This window comes from Lampetra planeri, chromosome 69 (assembly GCF_965212315.1).
Source record: "Lampetra planeri chromosome 69, kcLamPlan1.2.h2, whole genome shotgun sequence".
NCBI classification, from domain to species: domain Eukaryota; kingdom Metazoa; phylum Chordata; class Hyperoartia; order Petromyzontiformes; family Petromyzontidae; genus Lampetra; species Lampetra planeri.
In genome coordinates this window covers 1,706,989-1,721,951 of record NC_136174.1, presented here as the reverse complement: position 1 = coordinate 1,721,951, position 14,963 = coordinate 1,706,989, and the positions used below count along the sequence as shown (strand labels likewise).

The 14,963-nt window shown below is 51.5% G+C and overlaps 1 protein-coding gene across 1 annotated transcript in view; it reads right to left on the bottom strand.

Moving 5' to 3' along the window:
- The window catches only part of LOC144737446 (E3 ubiquitin/ISG15 ligase TRIM25-like), a 227,628-nt gene that overhangs the window by 135,718 nt on the left and 76,947 nt on the right, over nt 1–14,963 (bottom strand). The gene's annotated exons all lie outside the window — the stretch shown is intronic.

The following is a 14,963-nucleotide window of genomic DNA, read 5'->3' as shown; positions in this document are numbered from 1 at the left end:
TGCCCGGGGTATCCGTCTCGACTGTGGGTCCCCAGCCCGACCCACGGGGGCGTCGGACCCCGGGTCCCACAGCCTCGCCTCCGAGCCACACAGGGCCCCGGTCCCCACAAGGACGGCGGGACTAGGGGTCTCGGGGCACTAGGTCTTCAGCTCCGTCTTCGGGTCTTCAACTGGGTAACTCTCCCCGAGTGCTCTCGCGCGTCCCCCTTTATACCCCACCTGCGGACGTCGCTGCGAGCACCCACTTATTCGACCAATCGCTGGGCGCTGGCTACGATCCTCTTTTCCCACATCTCATCGTGCCTCACCACCCACGCCGCGCCGCCCCGTCATCTGTCACTCCCGGCGCGCGCGTCCACACCACGCCCACAACGCGTGCCCAACCCCGCACCCCGCGCCGCCCCGTGATCCATCACTGTCACAGTCGGCGCACGTCAATACCACCACTACATCACCCCCTACCACATAGCTCGCAGCCGACCCGGCTGCTATAAAAATATACAAACCGCCCTGTGTGCCCCGTAACACAACACAACAACAAGAACAACAACTAACTTAACAACACAACACGACGCGAACACTACCATCCGCAACCCTCAACCAATGCCACCGCGACAATAGAACAATATATACAAACCGGCGAGTGACAATAGCAATGTGTATGCAAAAAGGAAAATAAATGGAAATTTTTTTTTTTTTTTTCCCTTCCGACTCGTGCAGTGTCCCCTTCTTTTTCCGAGCGTCCCTACAACGGGACATTACCCCGTCAGAGGGGAACACCGGGCGAGCTCGGTGTAGAGAAAAAAACGTCTTCATGAAAATTGTTGAGCCCTAGCCCGAGTCCGCCTTGCCGGTCCGTCGTACGGCACCAGACGCGGTTGAACGTCCGGTGGTGCCGGCGGTTCAGGAAGACATCGGCCAGGCATCGAGGACCCGTGCGTGCCCCGGGGTTCAGGCTCCCGACGGTTAGCAGCCGTCAAGCCCGAGGCACCTGGGGGTGGGTCAGGTGGAAACACGTGAGGAGCAGCCTGCGACACCTCCCTCCCCGAGTCGACGGTCACATCACACGCCCGGTCGTTACGGCACAGAATGGGGTCACACGGTGCCGTATAGGGCTTCAGTCGGGAGGGGTGCACGTACCAACGGCGTTTTTCCCATTTAATCTGTATACTCTGGGGTCGTGCAACCCGCACAATTTCCACCGGTCCCCTCCAAGGTCTCAACAACTTGGGGGACGTAGCCAACGGTGCATGTGGACAATGCAGCCAGGCCTTATCGCCTGGTTTCCAATCATGCGTATGCACCCTCCGCTCATGCAATCTCTCGTTCGCAATTTGCCGCGACCGCGAATTCAACCTCGCCGCCTCCCGTGCTTCAGTCAATTTTGCGATATGAAATTTGATGTGGTCTGCCAATTTAGATTTTGCACGTGGCTGGGAAATCCCCAGTTGGACGTCCATGGCCGGATCGGCCTCCCGCCCATACATAAGAAAAAATGGGGAAAACCCCGTCGCCGCATGAGGGGCCATTCAATAGGCCGCGAGTACCCCCGGCACCTGTAAGTCCCAATCAACCTGATCGTCGCAGACCTGTTGGCACAACATAGACGTAATCGTCCTGTTCAGACGCTCAACCATCCCGTCAGTCTGCGGGTGGTAGGGGGAAGTACGCACTTTCATTGTACCCAACAGGTCGCACACCTCGCGCAACAAACCGCTCGAAAAATTATTTCCTTGATCCGTCAGCAAGCGTTCGGGGGCGCCCTTGTCCAAAACATAACCCTGGACGAAGGCGTCCGCCACCGCTGCAGCCGACTGGTTGGCGAGTGGCCATGCCATGGGCCATCGGGTGAAGTATTCTACGCCAACCAGCAGGAACCTATTTCCCCTCGGTGTAGCAGGAAAGGGCCCCAAGATGTCCAACGCAACCAATTCGTTTGTGCGCGAAACTTGAATGGATTGCAGCAGTGGATTAGCTGCCAATGGTGGCGGTTTTCTTTCGGCGCACCCTACGCATCCCTTAAGAATGTTCGCCACGTCGTTACCCATCCCCGGCCAATAATAGTCTCGCTGGATTAGGGCGAGCGTTTTTTGAAAACCCAGATGCATGAGCCGTTCATGAGCTGCCAGAACGACCTTACCCCGCATAGCAACAGGCACAACGAGCACGTGACCCCGGGACATGTTGTCCCACTTCATCAAAAGGCCCTGTCTGCACACCCAGGAACCGACCCGCGCATCCCCTACCTCGGGAGCGCCAACTTTTCGACGTAGCGTAAGTAGGGAGCTGTCGGACATTTGGAGACGGCCCCACTCAATGAGGGGCAATGACAACAGCGAATCCCTCCCCGTGGGAGCGTCGACTCCCAATTGCACTTTGGACAAGTTAGCAGAACCGGCACACAACGAGTCCAACCACTCTGTCCCCTCATCACTTGGAGGATGCGACTCGACAGTGAAATCCGCTTGAGACACGAGCCGTTCCTCAACGGGTAGCGGCGCGGCGTGAGCCAGCACCGTTCCCTGCGCAATTTCGGCCGGCCGCGACCCCGTATTCAGGACCCTTACGAACGGCTCACTGTCCCCTCTCACCATGGTTTGAGCAACCGCTAAGTCGAGGCCCCTTCTGGCCCTGTTAGACGGCCCCAACGGCCCCCCCTGTGCCACCGCGCCCACCTCGAGTGGCTTCCTCAACCGACGGGGTACCAACATTTTCGATCCCGGGGGCACCCTTACAGTCTGAGTTGCCAGCGCCTGCACCGTCGCACAAACCGTGCGTATTTTGGTAGGGCTCGTCAAGAACGCAAGCCGCCGACCTGACGGAAGCTCAATGCAGGCCTGATCTATGAGAATTTTGATGGGCATTTTGGACAAAAAGTCCGTACCTAGCAAACAGGGAACGGCCAGCGATGATGATACAAAAATAGGGCCCGCCAATTTGATGTCACCAATGCAAATAGTCGCCCGAATCTGGCCGATGATCCCCAGGGATCCCCCATTCGCCGCATTAAATGGCACGTCTACTGGCAGAAGGGGTCTACTTTGAACGGGAAGAATGTTATAAATAAGGTCCGAGATGATGGTGGCCGACGCACCCGTGTCAACAAGCACCCGGACCTCAACCCCGTCAATGAAGCCCGTTACCACGGACGACCCGGCCGACGCAGCCACGATCCTGTGGGCCAATTCGGACCACTCGACTGCTTGCGGGCCGCGTACGGACCCCCCTCGCCGAAATGAACCCCCGGCACCCAGCCGCGAACCCCCCACCGCGAAGCGGCGACCCGAATGTGCCGTGTTTGTGGACCGAACGTGTGAGGTGCCGCGACTTGCCGGGTTTTGTTGGGATGACTTGTGGCCCTGGTCGTCGTCCCAACGTGGTCCTGTGGCGCGCTGACGCGGGGCCCGGCACCCGGCTGCGACGTGACCCCGAAGGCCGCAGTTGTAGCAGACGACGGACGTCGTAGGTTTCGGTTGCTCCAGCTTGCGGGGCGAACGTGTGGGCGAACGACCTCCCGTTCTCCACTCCCCCGGACGCGATGCAGCGAAGGCCTGCTCCTGCACCGCAGCTGGCTGAGGTTCGGCGATCGTGGCTGCCAGTACCGCGTTCCCCGCCAAATTGCAGACGACCCCCGGCCTGCGTTTGAGGACCTCGTACGCGTGAATGCTCGTGGCGATCGCCAGGGAGCAGATATCCATCTCGTCCGCCACATTGATGGGGACCCCCAACTCGTGGGCCAACACCAGCAGCTGCTCCGTCACCATGGCGTCCTTCCCCTCTTTATCCATGCGGGGAAAAGCTGCGTCCGCCAAGGCGAGTAGTGCCGTGCGATAGGCGAGCGTCGTTTCTCCAGCCACCTTCCGCTGATCGTAGAACTGGTGGCGACACGTGGAGGGCGGCCCGAACACCTTCGCCATCAGGTGTAGTGCGGCCTGGAGCGTAGAGCGGGACGACCTTGCAGCAGATGTGAAGGCTGCAAGCGCGTCGTCGTCAAGCATCGCTGGCAACGCACGCAGGGCAGTGGTGTCGGACCACCCCGACATCTCCTGATGAGCGAGGAACCTTCGTTGGAAGGCTCCCCAGTCGCCCCCATCCGCCTTGAACGCCGACAGCGCGGGCAATCTTTGCTGGAGGACCCGATCGTCGTCGACGTCGGAGAGATTTTCCCGCGCTCCGCTGTAGTTGTCTAAAATGTCGGCTCGGTTGTCAGGCGCAAAATGGAGAGCTCCGGCGCGCGCTGATGACGTGGGCTGCGCTGCGCGGAGGTGTCCGGCCACGTGGCGTCCGTGTTTCCCGCCAATCAATGGCGGCCCCTCAAAAACGGCGGGAACTTCCAGACTTTTGGCGCGAAGCGCCTTTTGGCGGGATCCCGCCAGCCTCGCTCCTTCCTCCAACCCCGCAGCCGTTTTCCCGCCCGCTGGAATGGAGATCTCGGCCAAGATTGCAGCGGCGGCGAGCAGCAACTCCGCCAACCGGGAGTGTGCGTCTTGGAGGCTGGTGTCGGAGGCAAGCAGAGCGTCGGCCATCACCGCGAGGTGCTGCATCGGCGGCCACTCCTCGTCCTCTCCTCCCGAGGTTGGTGTCCCCGGTACGCCGTCGTCGTCCCGACCTCGCTCGTGGGTACGGGTAGTCTTCCTTGTGTCCATACTTCTTGAAGACAGGTTCACTTCTGACGCCAGTTGTAATGTAGTAACTCGGCGGGAGACGACTTCACGGGTAACACACTCTTTATTTTATCAAACTCGTTTACAGGTGACTAACACCTACTTTGTATCTCGGGTGACAAACACCCACTTAGCTATCTCGGGTGACAAACACCCACTTAGTATCTCGGGTGACAAACACCCACTTAGCTACTTGGCGACTAACGCCCACTGAGCTACTCGGATGACCAACATCCACTTAGTATCTCGGGTGACAAACACCCACTTAGCTACTCGGCGACTAACGCCCACTGAGCTACTCGGATGACCAACATCCACTTAGCTACTCGGCGACTAACGCCACTGAGCTACTCGGGACACTCCCTGCCCGGGGTATCCGTCTCGACTGTGGGTCCCCAGCCCGACCCACGGGGGCGTCGGACCCCGGGTCCCACAGCCTCGCCTCCAAGCCACACAGGGCCCCGGTCCCCACAAGGACGGCGGGACTAGGGGTCTCGGGGCACTAGGTCTTCAGCTCCGTCTTCGGGTCTTCAACTGGGTAACTCTCCCCGAGTGCTCTCGCGCGTCCCCCTTTATACCCCACCTGCGGACGTCGCTGCGAGCACCCACTTATTCGACCAATCGCTGGGCGCTGGCTACGATCCTCTTTTCCCACATCTCATCGTGCCTCACCACCCACGCCGCGCCGCCCCGTCATCTGTCACTCCCGGCGCGCGCGTCCACACCACGCCCACAACGCGTGCCCAACCCCGCACCCCGCGCCGCCCCGTGATCCATCACTGTCACAGTCGGCGCACGTCAATACCACCACTACACATGTACGCAAGAAGTAAAACTTTTACCTCAGCCCGTGTCTCACCGCCTCGCTGCTTAGCAACATCACTGCCGCCAATCTGATGTTGGTTTCCCGCCAAAATCAGGGGTCAGGTGGGCGGGGCCTGAGGGTAGGTGGGCGGGGCCTGAGGGGGGGGCGTGTCCTGCGTGGGTCAGCGTTAAGCTCTGATGAAGCCACCTTTGGGTGTGGATGCAGGTCACAGTGTCATGATGGACCGCCTTGCTCCTCGGGAATGCAACGTGAACGTTCGTTACGATCACAGATCGCGGACGGTCGTCCAACTTCTTTCAATGGAACAACCAAACACAGCCACGGATTATTCTCTCTCTCGTGCGCGTATGTGTCAACAGGGGCCGTCCATAAATGACGTCACGCGATTTTGGACGATTTTTGACCCCGCCCCCTCGTCACACGACGTCACAAAAAATCAGACCCCCACCCTCAACTATGACGTCACAAAGCTCTGCCCCCCCCCCCCCCAAATCATATTTCCATTTTGAAAATAAAACATGCTTCAAATCGCTTTAAACTATTGTCATTGTAGTGCGTATTTAATGTGGCGCTGCACTCTGATGTTGTAGGAGTGTTGTTATAACAATCAGTGTTGTTATAACAATTCTATATTTATTTAAAGTTGCGCATTTTTACGTGACGTCACAATTCTCACCCCCCCCCCTCGTCACACATCGTCACAAATGTCTGACCCCCCCTCTAGGTGCGTGACGTCATTTATGGACGGCCCCCAATGGGGGCGGGAGCAGGCAGGAGACGTGATCAGGAAGCGGCGCCCGCAACAACAAAACAGAAGTCGCCGAAATAAAAAGTAAAACAAATGATAGTGGTGGACGGAAAGAAGAAGAAGAGAGAAGGAGAGCGAGGTAGGGGAGGGGAAGGCAGAGCTTTGTGACGTCATATTTGAGGGGGAGTTGGAGTTTTTGTGACGCCGTATGACGAGTGGGGGGGGGTTAAAAAATCGTCCAAAATCGCGTGACGTCATTTATGAACGGCCCCTTGGTCGTCCTCACAGCAGCCTGGCTGCCAGCGGTTCCTCGCTGAGCCGCACCATCGCCGGCACCTCGTGGCTTCCTCTTCACTTTTTACGATCGGCGCTGCTCCCCTCCCGCGTCTCTTGCCTGCCCTCCACGCCCACCACACGTCCTCTTGGTGGCCCGGCTGTCGGCGGTCGCCCGCCGGGCCACGCCGGCGCCGTGCGAATTCCTCGCCATCCCACGTGGCCGGATGGGAGGGCGAGCTCCTGCCCCTATGGGGAGTCTTAACCGTGTCAGCATGCCGGGCATGGAGGGAAAATTCGTGTCCATGGCAAGCGAGCTGGGCTGAAGCTGTACCTTTTACCTTGTCGTGGGCTCTTCCGGAACTGCGCTGCTGCACTGCACAGACGTTGTGGACGTCGTCTGTGGTGTGGTGGCCTTCTTCTCCCTCCTGGCTCCAGCCCATGGCCACCCCCCTTTGTCTTCGCAATACAACGATGCCTCATTGTTTTTTCAGCCACCCAAGCTTTCTGTCACCTCCCCGCCCCAGCTACGACCAGGCCTATCAAAACCCCTCTTTATCCATCCCTCTTTTTTTACTGTCATCAAAAGTACACCAGCACTTTACAATAACCCAATTCTTCATTTAATTCATCAAGCTATATACGATTTCAGAATTGCTGTAAAACACCTTCGTAAAGATGCTATATAAATCTCATTAAAATTAGATAAGAACCGTGATTGGACCAGCCAAACATCCCCCAACTATGTCGATGGAGAGGCCCTTGAATATGTGGAGTATATCCCTGTTGACAAAACTCCTTATCTTATCCATCATGCTGTATGTGAGCGTATGCCAGCGTTATTGTGAAGTGAATTGATGCATCGTGGGTTACGTTTGTCTCCTTTTTGCGCAGGAGATGTACTGTAAGGAAGAAGTGACAGATGTGTCCAGGTACATTACCGTCAGCTGTGCCGCTTAAATTAACTACAAATCGGCGTTTCCTGGTTCTATCGCAGTATTGTATCCTCAAGGTAACGTGTTACTGATAATAAATGTTTCAGTGCTAAGGACAATGCTGATGATTATGGACACGGATTGAATGATAGAATTTGGAAAATTACAAAACGGATTGTCTCACATTTTTTTAAATCCAAATCCACATCTTAGAGACGAGTTGCGCAACCAAATCACTCGAAATCGTGTGACTTAGTCACCTGCAGCTGCTTTGTCAAAATCTGTGCACAACAAAACACAAGTCTCAGTGACTAAAATGTCTGCCCCCTTTTCTGGTTACCACAACCCCCCACCTGCATCTCAATTGTAACTTTATCACAATTCGGAACGGTGCAGCGCGTGATGATGCGATATGTTGCTATGATTCGCTAAGGAGATCGAAATGTAATGTGGCCGGCCTGCTCTAGACCAATTTCTCGACCACATCAATTCCATACACCCAGCCATCAGATTCACCATGGAAGTCGAAAAAGATGGCAAGCTACCCTTTTTGGATGTCCTAATCAAAAGGAGACCTGATGGTTCAATGAGCCACTCTGTCTACAGAAAAGCCACCCATACGGATGCTTACCTAAAACCGGATTCCCACCACCATCCATCCCAGAAGAATTCCCTCATCAAGACTCTATATCATAGAGCCCAATGCATCTCCGACCAGGAACACATTGCCAGTGAATACAAACACGTACTCCAAGCTCTTAAGGCTAATGGTTACTCCGACTACACAATCCGCAAATCCATCACTCCAACCATCAAGAAGGATTCTGCTGAGGAGCCTTTCAAAACCATCACCTTACCCTACATTGCTGGGGTCACAAAAAAGATCTCCAAAATCCTGATTAAACACAAGATCCAGGTCCGATTCAACACAGTACATAAAATCCGTGATCTGGTACCGTCTGTAAAAGATGTGGTTCCAGACATACAGTACCCTGGCGTCTACAAACAAAGTTGCCTTTGTGGTAGCAGTTACATTGGGGAAACCAAACGACATGTCTCAGACCGCATCCGTGAACATAAAGCTGACCTGAAACACGGTAGGACAAACACCTCAGCCGTGGCAGATCACTGTTACAACTCAGTGGGCTCACATGACATTGACTTCTCCAAGACAGAGGTTCTCTGCAAGCCATCTGGCTATCATGAGAGATTCGTTCATGAGGCGATCCACATATACAAACACAGAGACAATTTTAACCGAGAAGATGGATTCTGGCTTAGCAATCATTGGAAGGACGTAATAAACCATTTCGATACACATTAGGGTGGGTAGAATAATACATAGTGTTATATTAAAATGTATAAGGTTTAGGGTGGTTTATAGCAATACAGTATATAATTTAATGTTGGGTTTATCTATGGCAGTATATAGTACGGTATATGCTCGTGTGATGTAAGAGAATAAAGTTTAGATGGAAGCATATTATATAATTTTTACGACGTAGAATTGTAATGTATTACTTGCTGTTAGTAACTCAGCTTATTGTAGAGTATAGTAAGTATACTGATGGTGCTATGCAGTTTATACTTTAGTTTTTTATGTAGTTTATACTTTAGTTTTCTACGTGGTTGTTTAGTAACTGCAGCTACATATCATTGACATTCCTTTCCTTTGTTAATGCTACTCCCTGCACCCCCCCTTGGTGCTGCTGATCCTGCATAATGCATGGGCATAATATGACTTTGAAACCCCCCCACCCACCTCCTACGCATTTCCATGAATATGCTAAATTCCTCTTCATATGCACCTTCTTTTTGTTAAGGCGCTCTTCCACCTCCAACCCAGCTTATATATAAGCTCCTAGCTTGGTAGTGTCTCATTCTTCACCTGAAGACGGCTGCTTGCGTTGTAGCCGAAACGTCGTGAGAATTATTTTATTATGTTTTATTTTTATTATTTTATTACTTCCCTTCTACGTGACTTTACCGAAAGAACCAAGAAGATGAATCCCTGCAGTCACGAAAGCTTTAAATCGAAAATCAAGCAAATGCTGTTTTTATGAATTCTTCCTAAGCTGGAACACAATGAAGTGCCATGGCACTCTCAACAATTGTTGAGTCCCGCTTGTTTCCACCATCGATATGGAGCACTAACATATACAAACAAGTGCTGATTGAAGGCAACAATTTTTACAAAATAATTAGAATGCTCTTCGCTATGTCCAACATCAACATACCAGAGTCCAGCTTCCTGGACGTAAAAAACTTCGCTGTCATCCAGATCGACGTCATCATGTTCTACGCCTCGTTCTCAATAGTGTATGATAATGCTCCATCAATTTTCGGAAATCTGGATGACAAACGGAACATTCCTGAAATTGGCTACAAGTTGCTGAACGGTTTAAAACAGCTGTTCAATCATCATGGTGCTGGAATTTTGATAGCAAACTGCAAATGCTGTGCGGTGATCCAGAATGGTGACAAATATAATTTCTGTAATTCCCATTCTTGTGGAGCAGAGGGAACAACATCAGCAAACAGACCAGAATATATCAAATTGACCTATTGAATAAAAGTGGGTGGTTTCCTTTCCATATGTTTAAATTTATTTACGCAAGCCACCCTCTTAATTCAAATGTAATAAATTCTGGGCTCAAAATAATGTATTTTCTACGTTTGAATGCAAATAAAAGTGTATGAGTTGAAAAACTAGTTTTTTTGCCTCATTTAATTTTTGTTTACACTATGAGATCTCTTTTACCAGTGGCAAAATATAATGGTAGGTTTTTACCCTTTTAACTGGTACAAAACTGACACCTTTATTCATTTCAAACATTCACTCGCCAGATGACACCAGAATGCGTACGCCTTCTGGTGTCATCTGGCCCTACACCAATGGGGACTAGGCTCTAAAGAAAGCCGTCTCGGGTGTGGGCCAATCAACTTCAAGGACAGTGCATATTATTATCCTTATCAGAGTTGCTTTTTTTTGTTTGCTTTATTGACTACTTGTGTTGTGGTCATTGCAAACATGATACCTTGAATAAAGGTGTCAGTTTTGTACCAGTTAAAAGGGTAAAAACCTACCATTAATTTTTGTTGTTCTCTGCCCCCTGAACCGTGCCCGTTCTGTTGGAATACGCGCTGATGCCTACTTCATTGTGTGATGAGTCTATGGGTATCTGCGTGGTGAGTCTATGGGGTCTCTCTGATGAGTCTATGGTTGTCTATGTGAGTCTGGGTCTCTGTATGATGAGTCTATGGGTGTCTATGTGAGTCTATGGGTCTCTCTGTGAAACTATGAAAGTGTCAATGCATGGGCTCGTTAACGTGCACCGTGTAGCAGATGGTGTTTTCAGGTGTTGGTGACTCACGTCGTTCACCAGGGTCTGATATCGAACTCAGGATATGCCGGGTTCATAGCACAGTGCTCTAACCACTTCGCCACCGCTCCTTCTGTATCAGTACACCCCCCCCCCCCCCCCCCACTTTGAATAGCAAGATCAAGATTGTACGAAAAAAAGTTCCACTCGAGTTGCAGCCGTTTATTTATTTATTTATTTTGTTGGCACGCACCCATCGCTGCGTCGTCAACGTAATTTTGGCTTCGGAAGCAGTGATTTTCCAGCTTTGATTTGCCCCGAGTTCCGTTTTACTTGTGGATGAGTTCCAAGTCTCCCTCCCTCCACACTCTCTCTCTCTCTCTCCTTTAAAAGACCAGGGAAATAAATAAAGATGCCGCAAGGCGACACGTGACGGCTGCTCTGCGGTTGTGTCAATGTTCGAAGGGGGGCTGCTCAAGGCACGGCTCCAGCTGGACCACGCGTAGCCACTCCAATGCCGGCGACTCTCGCGTGTATTTTGAACGGTGTGGGGGAGGGGGGGGGCAGTCAAGCCCTCTGCACCAGCGCGAACGGCATTATGCGTTTGACATAGTGAACCTGCCGTGCGTGACGACGCGCTGTTTCGTGCTGTGCATGGCGGGTGCAAGCACCACATGGCCCGCGCGGGTGGTCGTGGCCTTTTTGTGACGTCACCCTGCATTCGATGTTGCTTTGCATCGAAATCGGCTCCAGTGCTTTTTCTGCTGGCAGCAATGAAAGTGGTTTCACAGTCAAAGTCTCTCTCCCTCTCTCTCACTCTGTTTATTACAATCCTTCCTACCCACTCCCAAACACTGCTTCTTATCTCCACCCCCCTCTCCCCCCACCGTATTTCGCACTCTATCTCTCACGCATGCCTCTCTCCATCGCTCTCTCCTTCACGCTCTTTTTTTAACCAGTTGAGAATGAGTAAGTTGGTGCGTGAGATGGTGAGTGAATGTTTGAAATGGAGCACGAGCGAATTATTGGGTGAGTGAGTGAGTGGGTGAGGTGATTTTAAGGTGAGGTATGTGCGGGTGAGGTAAGTTGAGAAGGTGAGAATGAGGTGAGTTGAGATGAAGTGAGTTGAATTGAGGTGAGATGAGGTGTGTGAGAATGAGGTGACATGAGATGAGTTTACAAGAGGTTATTGGAGATTAGGTGAGTTGACATGAGGTTAGTTGAGATGGACTTTGACCAGCAACCCCTAGAGCTGAGACGCCGGCACTTTCCACGGCACGTCTTGTGACATGCCTATGTGGGCGAGTGGGATTGTGCATGAGTGAGTGATATGGTGGTTGCGTGAGTGCGTGTGTGAGTGAATGAGTGAGTGGGTGAGTGAATGAGTGAGTGGGTGAGTGAATTAGTGAGTGGGTGAATAAGTTACTAAGATCTTGAGTGAGAGAATGAGTGAGCAAATGACTGAGATGGTGGGTGTGTGCATGAGTTAATTAATGGGTGAATGAATGAGTGGGTGAATTAGTACCTGAGATTGTAGGTGGTTGAGTGAGATAGTGGTGAGTAATTGGGTGAGTGAATAAGTGAGTTGATGGGTGAGGAGAATGAGTGAATGAAGAGGTACTTGAGTGACAGAGATGGCGAGTGGGTGAAATACTGAGATGGTAGGAAAGTGAGTGAGATGAAGAGTGAGTGAATGACGAAGTGAATGGATGAGTGGGTGAGATGGTGAATAAATAAGTTGAGGACAGGGTGCGATGTTGTAGTTTGAGTCCCTGTTTCTCTGTGCCTCTTTCTCCCTGTACTCAATCCCGTTATCGATCCTTATTCCTCTTTGGACCCTCGACTGGATAAACATCCCCAGTACATTAAGCAGCACTGCCCATAGATTCAGGACTGCCCATAGACTCAACACTGCCCATACACTCACCACTGCCTATAGACTCAACACTGTCCATAAACTCAATACTGCCCATAGACTCAACACTGCCCATAGACTCAACACTGTTCATAGACTCTACACTGCCCCTGTACATGAAGCAGCCTCATTTCTTACCCTCTTTCTCTATCGTAAATCCTGATTACCCTATCTCGTTGTCACGGATACAATATTACGTGGTTCACAGTGGTGTTCAATGATGATACAGTAGGTGAAGCTGTTTAACACGTAGGCTTTCGCGACCAATATTATTCATAATCAACGTTTTTGGGTTTCGATCGCGTTATTTATAAATGTGTCGTAACCCTCCACCACCCGACACGGTCAATCAGTAAAAAAGTGTCACGTTGACAAAAGACAAATAGTTCACTGCTTTAGCCCACCGGTGTGTTGAAGCGTGAAACCACAACATTTACAATTTGAGTACTGATTGGCCGTGTCGGGTGGTGGAGGGTTACGACACACTTATAAATAACGCGATCTAAACCCAAAAACGTTGATTATGAGGTGAAGCTGTGTTGGGGGTGCTCGAGAGACCAGCCTACGAGTCTGACTCGACTGGTTTCCGGTCAATTTGAACCTGAAATTATCTGGATGTGGCTAGGGACTGGGTGGCCAAAATACATTGGCACCTTCCAGTATACAAGGGGATTGACTGTTAGAGCAGCACCAGAAAAAGAAGCAGCACCAGCGGGAGAAGCAGCCGCCACAGTGGAGGAGGCAGCGGCACCAGCGGGCGCAGCAGCAGCAGTGAGCTGAGCGAGCAAGGCAGCTCACCCTGGGGTGGAAGCAAAGACCCCAATGCCTGGTGTGAGGATCAGAAGGGAGAAAGCAGGACTCAAGATCCAGCCCACTGTAGGCCCATTGGACTGATGCTAAAAACCGCAGTGTAGGTTTCCCGGTCCCGTGGATTGAATATATGGTACGGTTATTCAGGGATATCCGCGGAGTGTCTGAAGTGTATGTGGACAGTGGAGTTGGTTTTGGTCCTGTGTGTGAAATGTGTGTGTTGAATTGTGTGTTCTGGGGGTGTGCGGCCGTGTTGGTAGGCCTACACGTATCTCACACTCCTGCCTGTAACCAGGCCTAAGCACAGAAGTAAAATTGCTTCATCACTTCAAATCCTGGCCCATGGGTGTCGCTGCTTATTCCACATTGTGGTGCCGACCGGCCTGCAAAATAGTTCACCATGGTGGAGGTATTATGTAGTGACGCTGGAGTTGGTTACCCACTGTCACACTCTTACTCTTCCTTCCCCTTACCCGTTCGTAATCTCTAAGTATCCCCTATCGCAGTCACCCATTCCCCAGCCTTTAACACGCCTCTGCCATCCATATCATTGATTTATGTAAAACTTTCTTTAAACTTTGTTAAGCACATTGAGAAAATGTGTGCTATAAATATAAAATAAGTTGTTGAGATGAGCAACGCTGTTGACAGACGCAGCGAGGCTCGCCGAGGCAGCACTCGAGCCACCGCTCGACTAGTGGATGGCGACGCCACTGCCCTGGAGGTCGCCATCTTTTTATATTGTATTTGTCACTTTAAGCGAAGAATAATCTGCGTAAATTGTCCTTCAACAAGTAAAGCCTCAATGAGTCTCTTTTCAATGAAATATTGTTTTGGGACATTCAGCCAATTCCTCTTCAAATTAGTGTTTTTGATTGTGCGAAAAACCCAACAACAACAACTGCAGCAGCTCTTTTCGTTTCAGACTGTTGAGGACACCTGCGGTGCCAATGGAGGCCATCTGCTTTGAGTGGCGAGTCCCTGGCGGTGCACCGAGCCAGGCTCATTATTCGTGGCCAATGTTTTAGACAAACTTCGTGAACCCTGTGGACCTGTTTGAGACTGAACTTAAGAGTGTAACTTAGGCAGGAGGGACTTTTTCAACTGCAACTTCCACGTCCTTTCTGGACTGTCTGGATGAGCGGTGAGTTACACTGTGTTGGGGGACAACTTACGTTATCTCTGCATGACAGTGGGGCTCGTGAGTTTGTATAATTGGAGGGTAGCTGTTGCTTGTGAGAGCATCTGCGTGGACAACAAGAGTGTTCATCGGGCCAAGATGGACCAACCTTCACAGAAGTGTGTTGACATGAGCTGAGTTAACAAGAGGTTAATTAAGATGAGGTGATTTGAGATGAGGTGAGCTGACTCTTTATCTAGCCACCTCTGGCGCCTAGACATCTCGGCCCGGTCACAAGCAAACACATTCCAGGGTGCGCCTCATGATATGCAAATCAAACTGAAAGACT